Source organism: Lepidochelys olivacea (genome assembly GCF_965140295.1).
Source record: "Lepidochelys olivacea isolate rLepOli2 genome assembly, chromosome: 2".
NCBI lineage: Eukaryota > Metazoa > Chordata > Testudines > Cheloniidae > Lepidochelys > Lepidochelys olivacea.
Window position 1 is genome coordinate 35,428,388 of NC_140412.1, and position 14,057 is coordinate 35,442,444.

Genomic DNA, 14,057 nt, shown 5'->3' on the forward strand with positions numbered 1-14,057 from the left:
CTGAAACCAAGGCTGAGTCTACACCGGCAGCAGAGGGTAAAGCAGAGGTGGGCAAACTACGGCCCACAGGCCACATCCGGGACCATCCTGCCCAGCCCTTGAGCTCCTGACTGGGGACGCTAGCCCCCAGCCCCTCCTCTGCTGTCCCCTCTCCCCCGCAGCCACGCCACTGCGCAGGCAGCAGGGCTATGAGCTCCTGCTGCTCTGAGTGGCATGGTAAGGGGGTGGCAATGGCGAGTGCGCACGGTGGTGCGGGGGTTGGGTAGGGGATCCCAGGGGGCAGTCAGGGGACAGGGAGCGGTTGGATGGGGCAGAGGTTCTGGGGTGGTGGGGGAACAGACTTCCCTACCTGGCCCTCCATACAGTTTCGCACCCCGATGTGGCCCTCAGGCCAAAAAGTTTGCCCACCCCTGGGGTAGGGTATAGGTAGCTACACATGGCAATGAAAAAGCAGGCTGCATCCAGACTGTGGTGTGTTGTTGTGATAGTGAAAGTGATAGTCAAAGGCTCTGGCAGGGGGAAGCATCGGGAACTCCTGGAGCCTTTCCTGGCTGCCTCTCCCCCTGCTGGAGCCTTTCCCTACTGCCAGAACCTGTCACTGTGGCAGAGAAAGGCTTTAGCAGCGGGACACTACACTGCTAAAAACCGCAGTGTAGACATGGGAGGCACTGCTTGGGCATGTAGATAGCAGTATAGGATACACACTCTAGGGTTCAGGCATATCTTTACTCTACTTGCTTAAGCAGTGCCTCACCATCAACATTGCTATTTATACCTGTGCTAGGGGGCATGTACAGTCTATGTACTCTACATGCTGTAGTATATGTAGATACAGTCCCTGAAACATGAGTTTTTAGAAATATATGGATTTTCCTGATTTTTAAACCCTCTTTTCATTTCTTTATTCTCCTCTCTTTCCCTCTTATTTTCATTATTTTTCTTTATCTTTAATCCGTATTTTGCCTTCTACAAGACACCTCCCCATCCCATCTTTTCACCTCCAAGTTCTCATTCCCCTCCCTCCCTGGGTCTCCTTCCGCACAACGCTGACTATTCTTATTCTTATTTTTCAGCAAAACAGTGAAAATCTTTTCATTCTCTTCCTCTCCAAACAGCTTTCCCAGTGTAATACATATTAACAAAGTCCCCAAATGTCCTTATTTACCGTTTTCAAATGTTGGCAGGTTTGCTTTATTCACCCCATCCCTATTCCACTCCCCCACACCCTGTGTCATCTTCCTTCCAATATCCAGCAGAGTTTTGACAGTCTCTTATATTATATAACCCTAATTGCCAAATAGGGTTGGGGGACACCAGGTGAGTAAAAAGAAGCAGAATTAGGGAATTACAAAAAACATGCAGTGCTAAACTGTCCTGCTGTTTGGATCGATGACTCTAGCAAATCTCTGTTGTTCAGAAGCTGCAGTACAAACTCTGGTATTTGGAAGCTGCAGTACCCCAGTGGTTATGTCTTTACACATGGGTGTTGCTATGGGCACCAATGCAGAGGAGTCTACTACAAAAGAAGGTTGCCACAGGGAATAAAAGAGAAAAACCTGAAGGATAAAAATGGATAATTTCCAATTAAAATTACCATACTGTAATTTTGTTAGTTATCAGTGACAGACTAAAGTATATAGCAGTTTAACTGACAAGAAAATGTCCTTTTGGGCATAATATAACCTCAAGATCTCTGACTTTTTAGCATGCGGTGTCCAGATGGTACTTTTTACTTCATGTTGTGATCAGGAGGTAGAAAGGCCATTTCTGAAACAGTGGCAGTGAAAGCAAGCATAGATCAGAGGTGCACAAGGCTGCCTGAATGTACTAGGATGAATTGTATCATTGTAGGTAATCCTCACATGAAGATATGTAAGGTGGGAAGGATATTTTCTAAATCTATTTGCTGCAGACGCTATCAAGTGCACTTAGGGAACTAGTTTTTGTAGCTGATTATAATCCTTAGCCTACTGCAGATGAAATGCACAATAAAACAAACATTTTATTTACAAGGTGTTAAGAAAAATAATCACCTGAATAATAAAATGTGTCACTAAACTACCATATGCTATATTAACTTATGGCTGCTATTGCATATTAAAAAGTTATGGCCTCTTCTTTTTCTCCTGCAATCTTTACTTTGGAGAACTGTACAATATGCTAAAAAAGATACAGTAAAGATAATCTTTCTGCTTTGACATAGCACAAATCCTGACGCTAACTCCCTTGCAAACCTGAGGGGTACTGACATGGGGGTGAAGAGTCAGGCAAAAAAGTAGGCATCTTCTGATGAAATACATAAACGACACACAAAAAAGAACAAAACAAAAATCTTCTAAAGGCCTGTGAGTAAGATAAGAATGCCTTGGGGGCAGCTCGAACTTGTGGTCTTGGCCATTTACGCAGGATTTTACAGAGCCATCTATTACAGTATTCAGCAAAAAGAAATACTTCAAAAAGCTTTCTTTTTTCAGTTGGAAGTACAATAATTTTGTAAGGCAAAATTTGGAAGTGTTCCCAGTTTTTGGCAGTAAAATGATAATACTGGGCATATCATTTTAAAGTGGAATCTCATGGAAGTTAATTCAGACGACAAGGTCACTTTTAGACATTTTTTCCCCTTATGTTTTGGACTGAAAATAATTCCCAAATCCTATTATTTGAAGCAGGGGTACTTATTATAGCAATCCCTGCCTCCCCTGATACACATGCTACCTCTGAGATAGAGCTCCTTGAAAAAAATCACAGGAATATATACCATGGGCTGAAGAATTTTTTTAAGGAAGGGAAAGAAAAGTTGTACACCAACCAGTCACATAGTGAACTTTTGTGCTGCTTGGTTTTAACATAAACTTTAAAAAAAATACCACTATAATTCTTGCTATTTTACCATATATAAAAATAATACATTTAGAAGAAAAAAAGCATTCTGGGTTATTTTTAATGAGAAAAATGAACTGGTGGCTGTAATACAATTGATGAACTAGCTTCTGTTCTGTCCTAGTAATTCTCTGTCTCCCCCCTCCCCCTGTTTTCTGAGCCTGTACAGCTTAAAAAAGAGACAACTAAGCAGGGATATGATAGAGGTCTATAAAATCATGACTGGTGTAGAGAAAGTGAATAAAGAAGTGTTATTTACCCCATCACATAACACAAGAACCAGGGTTACCAATGAAATTAATAGGCATCAGGTTTAAAACAAACAAAACACACTATGCATGGTCAACCAGGGGATGTTGTGAAGGCCAAAAATAGAACTGGATTAAAAAAAAGAATTAGACAAGTTCATGGAAAATAGGTCCATCAATGGTTATTAGCCAAGATGGCCAGGGATAAAACCCCACACTCTGCATGTATATAAGCCTCTGACAGCTAGAAGCTGGGATTGGATGACAGAGGATGGATCACTTGATAATTGCCCTGTTGGGTCATTCCCTTTGACACATCTGGCATTGGCCACTGTTTGAAGACAGGATACGGTTCTAGATGGACCATTGGTCTGACCCAGTATCGCCGTTCTTTTGCTCTTATGTTCTTCTGACTGCGGAATACAGTCAGTCTACCTAGAGCTTGCTAAATGAGGGCCCTGTAAGTGCAAAGCACAGCCGTAAAATACAGCATTGTGCCTGTACAGCATGGAGAGCTCATAGGAGCCACTTGTTACATTACTGCCACCCAAGTGAAGAGGGTTAGAGGTCTCTGATGGAGGTAAACCATCCTCTAGATAATACTAAATTAACCCTGTCAGAGATGACATATCCTGCGAGCTCACAAAAATATGTCGGAAAAGCAATTGTTTTTGCTTTTGGAATGTGCTGGTTTGCACAAAGTGTCCAATATTTTATAGAAGTCCCAAAGAAGTAGAGGAGACTCATCCTCTAAACTGCCCCCCCGCAAAAAACCTGCATGCTTTCCTCTCTTTTTCTCTCATGCACATAAACACCAGTTCACATTACACAAGCTGAACACTGTGATATACTATCAATATATATGCCACATGTATCGAGAACAATGTATAAACATTTCCAGCATGTGTACTTAAGATACATCTGTTTGCCCAATAGGTTTGCCTCTTTCCTTCATTATGAACAAGAGGATGCATTTTGACTCAAATTAATTGATACCCCAACCACAAGTACCCTTAGTCACAGGATTTTTGATCAGTTAAATGGGGAGGGGGGACTGGGGACCCCTTGTTAACTATTGGCACACATCACTGCTCTAACATATGACTTAGATGTGAACAGTACATACATGTAGGCATAAGACAGAGTTTTCCTTGACTATGCCCTCAGATACACATGCCAAACTCCCCTTGATTTCAGAAAGAATTTTGCAGAAATGCCTGAGTGCAGAGTGGTCAAGCAGGGGATATACTATGATATTTATATAAAAATGCTAATTATCTTAAATTTTACAATTAGAGTAAAACAAGATCACAGTGATTTTCATGTTGCAGTGAATTCATTTTACCATTTGCACTCAGTCTCCTGAGTAATCATGAAAAACAGAACAAACTGTGCATCAAAGCCCACAGTGATTTTTCTTCCTTCAAATCATTCCTAACTCTTTGCCTCTAACTGTGTACATTCTATTGTCCGTTTCTACTATTTACTGTCACAGTATTTTGTTTTTGTAGAACCAGTTCATTATATAATAGATTTGATAGATACACACACATAATAAAATGAGAGAACATGACATTGCTATGTCTAATGTCAATCACTGTACATATTTAAACAAGATAGAGAAGCACAACAGTTTTCATGATCATCTCCTCCACTTCCCCTGCTCTTTGTCATTTACACATATGAATCCAATGCATCTGAAAGATGATTATCTGGCAATCTCCCATTAATCTACTCATCACTTACAAGACAGGCAGGCACATTTTAAACATATCTGTTTCTCTGTGAGGCTGAGTTAAATTGAAGCCATGAGAGATAGAAGACAAATACATTAAGCCACTGCAATCCTGAAAGATGATAAAAGCTTTAAGTGATTCAGGAGAGCTCCAGAGCCTAAAACTAGTGAACTTTGAAACAGTCTACTGAAACGCTGAAGCAAAATGTCTCAGACTAATATTTTCTTCTCTTTTATTATTTACTTATTAATACAAAAAAACGCAACACACATAATACATTCACTACAGTTAACACATAGAACAGGAGGAATAACAATTGAAATTAATTCATTTTGATTTCTGCTTTACAACTAAAGAGAAAGACTTGGTCTTCTCTGAAAGATTTATGAGGCTTCCCACCATAAAGGAGCCTGGATTACAGCTCTGCTTACTTTATAAAATGAAATTCTGCCATTATAGGCAAGAGTTCATGGCTGTAATTATTTCAATGCACTTCCCAGTCAATGTGTCTTATGCAGCTGAGCCAAACCCTCTCTTACATATGCAGGTCATTTCATAAGAAGTCTAAGAGCTTCAACAACTTTGTGTGACCTTGCATTGAATAACACTGGAAAATTGATTTGGCTCTAGTAATAAAAGACCGTCTGCATTATCTGCATTCTAATTATAATTAATATAACCAGGATAACTGCTGTATTATTTACGATTAGAGCTATGGTGAGCACAGTGTAATAATAATCTGCTACATAATTTTTTATTGATCTGATGGCTTTATTGCAGAAAAAACAAAATGCTACACTGCTGTACTACTAAAATTGCCTTTCTTGATGTGTGTTTAGACGAAGAATGTTCATTTAACATTCTTTTATCTCATCAAATTCTTATAGATTTTAATATCAGAGCAAGTATGATGCCACGTATTTTCTATTCTTTCTTTCTTTCTTTCTTTCTTTCTTTCTTTCTTTCTTTCTTTCTTTCTTTCTTTCTTTCTTTCTTTCTTTCTTTCTTTTTTTTATTTTCCTGTTCAGAATGAAGGGAAAACATAACAATTCACACACACATATTTTCCATTGTTCATTTCCTGAGTATCATTCATTCCTTGGAATCATAAGTTACAGCAAATTTCATTACGAGCATTGGACTGCCCCTCCAGAACACACAGCTCTCAATTATAAGGGGCTGACATTTCATTCAAAAAAGACCTTTTTGAAAAATGTCTCAAATGTGGTGGAATGAGTCAAAATTTCTCTAAAGGGTCTAAATTAGCACTTATATGACCACACACTTGAACCCTTTATCCCAAACAAAGGTTAAATAAAATGGGGACACAGATCTCAAAGAGCTCTTGACTGTAACTTGGCAAATCCAAGTCTGAAGTGGCCAGGTTTTGAAAACACCCAAATCATCTCTGTTTTTGCCCATTTCTCTTACAATAACTAGGGGTAAAATTCAAGGATGCATTCATGATAAGGTAAAAAAAAAACGAAAATGAACGGAAGTAATACGTTCAAGTATCAGATTGGGAAGGAAAAAGATAGTACTCTCCCAAACTGCACCCACAACCCAAGCTCCAGCCACTATGATGCCAAAATAAGATGCCACTCACAGTATATTAGGTAGATATTCATAATATCATATTACTTCTTCTTTCTTCTGTTCTTTGATCAGGTGTAAAATAGCACAGATATAAACCTCATTAGGTTTCAGAGTCAATGCCAATTGCAACGACTATTAGGAGTTCACACTTTTGAGACCTATTGTTTCAGGCTGCCTCAACAAAATGTCAGGTGCCATCTTTCTGATGATAGAAAAAGCGAATTTCTTGAGCACCTAACAATTACATGATACTTTTTTCCAATTATAAGGGTTTTAAATTTGGTATCTGGGACAAAGTCCTATACAGGTGATAAAATTCTCCTTTTCTAAATCTCGTCTTATTTGAATTGAATTTATTTTTCATCTTCAGTGTCTGTCCTTAACTGTTATGTAATGCTGCTATGTGTTTTTGACAGCTTACAGATTTGCTCCTCACAGCGTGGTTGCATTTCACTGGTGGGTGAGTCCTATTTAATTATATCACTCTGAATTTAAGATTTTATCATTATCCTTTTGAAAACACAAACACCAAATCAAACAAAGTTCATGCAACTGTGGATGAACCTGGATCACATTCTAACTACTCAACTGCTCTCTAGGGTTATCAATTTAAAAACCAATAAAGATTGATGAAACAGACACTGTAGCTTCAAACAGGTACTATTACCAAATGCAAAGATAAACACACCAGCACAATGATTAAAGAGAACAATTATTTATTTACCTTTCTAGCCTCAACCTTTGCTCCTCCATTCAGTCCCCGTCTTGCAATTTCCTTTTCATCTCTTCCTGGAGGTCCTCCTCCTAATACTAATTGAATATGGCAAAAATATAACTCCTTCTCTTCCTTCACCTTCCCACCCTTTCTGCTATCAAAAATTCCACTATTTCCCAGTCATTCACACTCGTAACTTTGCTGTCATTTTTGATTTCTCTCACTCCCTTGTGCCTCCCCATGTCCGATCTGCTACTAAATCCTGCCAGTTTTTCTCAGTAGTATATAAAAAATCAGTCCCTTTCCATACTTATTGCTAAAACCTATCCCTCCATTGCACTCTACTCCAAGGGAAGTGCTACTTAAAGGTGGTGAGAAATCAGCTGCCTTGACCCCCACAGCCTACCTGATTACAATGCTCATGTGAGTTTTTACCATCAAATACTGCTTTCCTGGAGCAGAGTGTGGATGGGATGGTGACAGGATTAGGAGGGGACAGGAGAAGAAAAGCTGAAGTAGCTCCTTCCATAACCACTACTCATCTGGGCTTAGCAACACTCCTCTTGCAGCATATGGTCCCTACATCAGCTAGTACCTGATGGTTCCCCCCAACTCATCAGAGCTTCCCAGCGCAAACCCATAGACAGCAGATCCCATACCCAGAAGATCCCAACCAAATGTAGCCAGTTTCTCTTTGTCACTACAATTCCACAATTCTTAACTGCCACAAAGGACTGTGGGATTGGGGTGCTGACAAGAAACAGCATCTGTTTTAGGTATCATGAGCAGAGAAAGGTTGAGAATCCCTAAGATATAGTAACCCTTGTCCTTCCCATACAACCCCCAATCTTTGATGCCATCCTTTCTTGTCTTAAATTTAGTTTGTAAGACCCTCTGTTTGCCAGAAGCCGGGAATGGGCAACAGGGGATGGATTACTTGATGATTACCTGTTCTGTTCATTCCCTCTGGGGCACCTGGCATTGGCTGCTGTTGGAAGACAGGATGCTGGCTAGACCTTTGGTCTGCCCAGTATGGCCATTCTTATGTTCTTTGGTTATGGCCCTGACTCTCATTTGTATGCATAGCACCATTCACATGTATGGGACTGAAGAGTAATAATAATAGCTGTTATTATCTTTATTAAACAATAAATATTGGAATCAGAACCACATTCAGTTTGTGCCTCTGTGAGAAAGCTGTAGGTGCTTACTTTATAAAATATTGAGCCTTAGTATAAAAGAGGGCCTGTAGCAAACATATACTATATATGACATTTTTGATATAAGGGAATCTCTGATATGGCAAAGTACTTTCTGGCACCAGAAAAGTATTAAGATTGCTGTATGATGGAGAAAGATCTCCAATTTGATGAAACTCAGAAAATCCCTTGTTCCCTGATCTTTTTCCAGCCCCAGAAGTGACATGGCAGTATTCTGTCATTTTATAAAAGGGCTTGTGAAAAGGATGGAGGTCAGGATTATATTTAAAGACAGGACATACTCTGCTGTTTGGGCCAAATCCCAGTTCCACAGAAGTCCATGGGAGTTTTGCCATAGATTTAGTTTTACCAGGCTTTTGCTCCATCTGTTCAGGGATGCACAGTCAGCCTGAGAGTTTTTTGAGGAAAAAATGGGATTAGGATGGATGGAAAAATAGATGTGCTCTATATTTTGGCAGGTGTGAACGTTCCAGAGGATTTAGTTCAGTAGCTACTTAAATTCATCTGCTCCACCTCGACCATCATTTCCCAGAGAACATGTAAAGGCTTATTGCACTGTGTATATTTAATGCTTGCACTCTAATAGTTCTATAAAGAAAGAAAGCAGAGTATTTTATATCTAATTTGTGATAACTAGAAGCAGTCTTCAGCCTTCAGTATGGAGGGATGTTTAGTCTTTTCATAACCTTTCTGCCTCATCAAATGTCCAGTCAAGTCAATGGAATGACTCCCATTGAATTCAGTGGATTTTTAATCAGGCCCTCTGCTGCCATAGTGTCTCAAAAGAAGTTTTTGTTATTATGTAATGCAACAATTTTTTTTCATTTTTATCATTTTATTTTAATCATATTCTACTCTCAGTAGTACTTGGCACTGTGGGATTTCATATGTACTGTCCATCAATGATTTCCCTATCAAATGGCTTTGGAAGGGAAAAATGTTCTGTATCCAACAGTCAGCCCTGCAAATTCACTAGTACTCTGAGACTCAGGCTGGGTTCTTTCTGTCTCTAACACCATCACTAATAATGTTTCTGAATGTCAAATTAGGTCCTCCTCAGTGACATATGTTGAAGGCATGCATTGTCTTCAGTGGGTTTGTACTGATGTATAACCGCTTGGATCTTTTTAAATAATTCTTTTGATGATACACAAGTGATAAAAGCCAGCTCACTTTTTCTTAGGTGTGGTGACTGCAGAACGAACAGAAGTAAACTATATTCAACATTTTATTTCTGTTTTGCAGTAATGCCTGCAAATAGGCATTTTACTTTTATTCTCAGTCTTCAGAGCTATTTAGTAAGAAGATATCAATTCTATGTACACATTTTTTCAGACCAGCAATATACTTTAGCACTATGATTGGCTTACATTACACAGAATATTGTTACATATATTAAAGAGAGCACAGCATTAATTATAGTAGATGCTGGTAACCCCTCTCTAGTTTCTTAAACATTCAGTTTCGGCCTAACATTTTTTCAAATTTTGCCCATCCTTAAAGGTGAAGTTTTGGAAACAATGAGAAAAATCCCTTCAGCTATTGTGGAGCCACAGGAAAGGGAACAAATGAGACTTACCTCAAACTTAGAAAAAAACTTTAACTAATTTTTGAACAGGGCCACAGTAAAACCAGCTGACATTTGAAATTTGGCATGGACACAGTCCTCACTAAGGACAAGTACCTTGACTTGGTTTGGGAAAAAATCATCAGAAATTGAGAGGAAAGCATTTCTAAGAAATCTCAATTAGAATGTGTACTAATAACTCATTTTCAAACACCTGTTCTTAAAGTTAGACATCTAAATAAGAGCATGTGCGTACCTAAATATGGATTTATGTGTCTAGGCATAGGCTTCTAATTTGGAAAATGCTGGCCTCAAATTTTAACCAAACCTGATAGAGCCTGCCCTCTTCTGACATCACTGCCATTCCCCCTACCCAAATTGTCAGGAATGTGACTGCTGCTCTCAAGCTGCAATGGGGATAAATTGTATGTTATGATTGTGTCAATTAAATGCACAACAAAATCCTTCTAAATGTGCATTAATATTAGGTCCAGGAGAAAATTGTGGGTGCATAAAAATATTGCAGAACCCAAAGTGTTTTGTCTTTGCAAATTTTACTTCACTGTACACTACTCTATAGAATTCTAAACATTACTTTTGAAACAAGTTTCTATCTTTCTCCATTCAGAAGATAGAGGATGCCAGAATGTAAATTGATGTGATGCTGCCCAATACACCCATCCGTCTAGAAAAATGTCTCCAGACAAACAACTGCAGAACCAAGGGTGAGAATTCACATATCCCCATTCCGTTCACCTCATTGAAGTTTGAACTTCAAAGCCTACGTTTGAACCACTGAAAATGCTAATATTAATAACAGGGAATTACTTTTTTAACACCAAACTACACAAAGAAATAAAAATATCCCCTATGTTAATGCACTGTAAAGATTACAGTTACAAATCACATAGATGCTTTCATGGATATTTCTTGAGCAGAAAAAAAGGGGCTAAATTCATCACATACAATATTCATTGTTAATTATTTGCTCAGCTCTATATTTAACACATATACTGTATTTATAAATTCAACAGGAATTTTAGTGGTTCTGTAGAAACAGCCACAGTGTAAACTCCACATATTTTGTTGCAATTTTCAAATTGTCTCACTTATGTGCACTTAGGGTGAAATTCAACCCTCCCACACAATGGCTGGTTACTCAGGCTTTGAACAGTGTTATGAAATTTGCCCCCCTCCCTCAACCTGAGGTAGGCTGGACGAGCAGCCAATGCTGCTCTTGACCCCTAGAGTGGATGTTAAATCCATTGTATCTCGGCAAAGAAAGAGATAGTACAGAGTTTTTTAAAAGCATTAGGTTAAACCTGCTGTCTGAGCTAGTTTATTCCACTCACAGAAGGACAATTCTCCCAGGCAGCACAGCAGGTTAGCAAGACTGGTATAGAGAAGTATGCAAAGTCCATGTGACCATTAGCTTTTTTCATCTTGAATCCCTTCTAAAGTCACACAGTGTGCAAATAAGTTGATTTAGGCATACAGCACAGGCCCAAACTATTATTTGTTTAAATTCATTACTTTCTTGATCTTGACTAGAGTATAAGAAAAGGCAATTCATTATTCCACTTGATTTTGAACAAGTGAAATTACAGATTTTATGTTAAAACAGCACAGGAAAACTGAAAAATAGCATCACACAAAATATTGTTTCCTCTAATGAAAGTCTCCCTAATGAGGAAGATAAGTATCTCTTAAAAATTACCCCTGGCATATGAAGAGATCAAAAAAGAAACAGCCTAAATATATTCCTCTGACACATATTGGGTTAAATCAGCCTGAGATGTCTTCAGAAGACAGAGCAATAAAACAATGCCAATATTCTTTTCAAAGTGAACACTTAAAATGCACTACAATACAGTACTGTATCATATACTATTGTCAACAACAAATTTTTCAACAAAATACAGAGAGCCGCCCTTTGAAAAACAATGCAATTGTTTATTTTAGCAAGTGATGCCCAAATGCCCAAACCAGTGTTATGTTGCTTTTTTATTGATTGATTAATATATTAATTGAACCATTTTTATCCTGTTGGCTGCTTAAGTTCTAGCAGAAGTAACTTGAACAGTACTGAAGTTTAATAAGCTAACTCTTATACAGAAGGTATTATTTTCCTTTTGACAGGGTCCACGGCTATTTTTACACTGTTTGACGGAGAGGCTGTGTTAGGCCTCAGGGAAAGAATAGTGTGTTATTCTTTAAGTAGGGCTTGCCTTCCAGCAGCTTTCTCCCTCCTGCCACTTTAGCCACCTTCTGTGATACAAAAAAAAAGTTTGCTTCCCCCTTTCTTTAAAAAATATACATAATTAACTATCTCTTCCATAACCCTAACAAATCCTAGATGGTTTGTCTGTAACTCTTAACTCTAATATCAGCTGTTACGTTTGTTAGTCTTCCCTCCTCCCCATTCCAGCGACCAGCCTCCCTGCCTCCTCAGTCACATGTGTTGTTTCTCATTTAAATGAACAGTTGGATTCTTTTATTTCTTACAAGTGCTGGATTCGCCTTATCGCCCTCATTCCTTTGGGGGTTGCCAATTGGTTTTATCCACGGATGTATCATTTCTCATGCTTCCTTTTTTTCTTACAAAGAGAAAGAACCACTTCGTCAACAAGCCTCTCCGGAGTGGAAGATTAAAAACCTAGACATCACCTACCTTGCAGCGCTACTCCCAACTGGGTTGTGTAAAACTCAATTAAACTTGTCCCCATTGAATACTGCATTACAGTACATTAAACAGAAAATTCTTCAAGCGTGATGACAAAGCTTGAAACCTTGCCTCAAAGCTGTTCCTTGTAGCTTTCTTTAACATTTCAGTCTGTATGGTGCAAGTCTCCCGTTGACACAACTTTAGTCCAGCTATGAAAAATCACAGAGCCCAACAGGGATTCAAAGAGGGGGGAACTGTGAAAGCTGGTCTTGGCACTTTCCTTAGTGCATCTATTGAAATTATATTGCCAAAAGACTAGAACCTGAAAAATATTATAGAGAACTACAATCTAACAATTTTAAATATAACAGTATGTTAATTTTGTTCAGGTACTTTTATGGATTTTCCTTTTACTAGGGGTATAGATATTCACAATATCCCCTATTAGGGAATCATATATTGCTTGAGGAATTCATCAGTATATAAAATAGGAAAGGATCCAATGTGGTTTGGAAACACTGGGTCAGCACCACCCTTTCTCCTTCCAACCCACCCAAAATTCTGGAGAAATTTGCATTCAGATTTGGGCCTGGATAAGAAGAAGTTTGTATTAAAATCCAAATCTAGATCCGAACTTCAACACTGTAATACCATAAACTTGCTTGCATGTGTCAGTCCCTCCTTTCATGAAACAAGGGCTTATTTCAAATTCCTTTCCACCAAATCTTTTTGTTCCTTCCTAACAAAGCACAATGCAAAATGACGTTGGACATTCAACATGCTATATAATTCAGAATGGACTGTGCCTTGGGTAAGAAGGTAAACATTTAAGATGAATTCCTCCAAAAGGAGGAGACGTGTAAAAAGAGGAGACAGAAACAATCTGAGACCGATCCCAACTCAGTATTATACAGACCAAATCAGGTACCTCCACGGTGGCTGTCAATGCCCTTTGGCTCCAAGTATATCTAATTCTCTTAACCTTGACTGACTGAGCAGTGACATTTTAATAATTCATCAAACCACTGCCAATTAACTCTTGTTTCTTTTGTCTCCTTATTCCCATAAATTGGAACAGGAATTTCCTGAATACCAGAACCTATTCTTCATGACAATATCTGAAATTTATTTTTATGGTAGTTTTTCACCTCCTGCCTTAAACTGATACACTATGTTGCTGTGAGTTCTATAGCTTCAGAGGTGGCTGCATTTCAGTTGTGAATGCTATGATTCATTTATTTATAGTTTATAAAACAATTTGGGATACTCTGGGATGAAAAGTGGTATATAAATATAAGATTATTCTTGTTTACTACTACATTATTTTATTTTATCTGAAGTATTTTATGAATAGATTTTGATGGTGTGTGGTATATGTCATGATGCTTTGCAGTGCTTACTCAGCAATACATCTCACTAGCTCCATGTGT

At 38.5% G+C, this 14,057-nt stretch overlaps 1 protein-coding gene across 3 annotated transcripts in view; it reads right to left on the reverse strand.

The window, feature by feature from the left end:
* The window catches only part of ZFPM2 (zinc finger protein, FOG family member 2), a 443,433-nt gene that overhangs the window by 107,769 nt on the left and 321,607 nt on the right, over nucleotides 1-14,057 (reverse strand). The gene's annotated exons all lie outside the window — the stretch shown is intronic.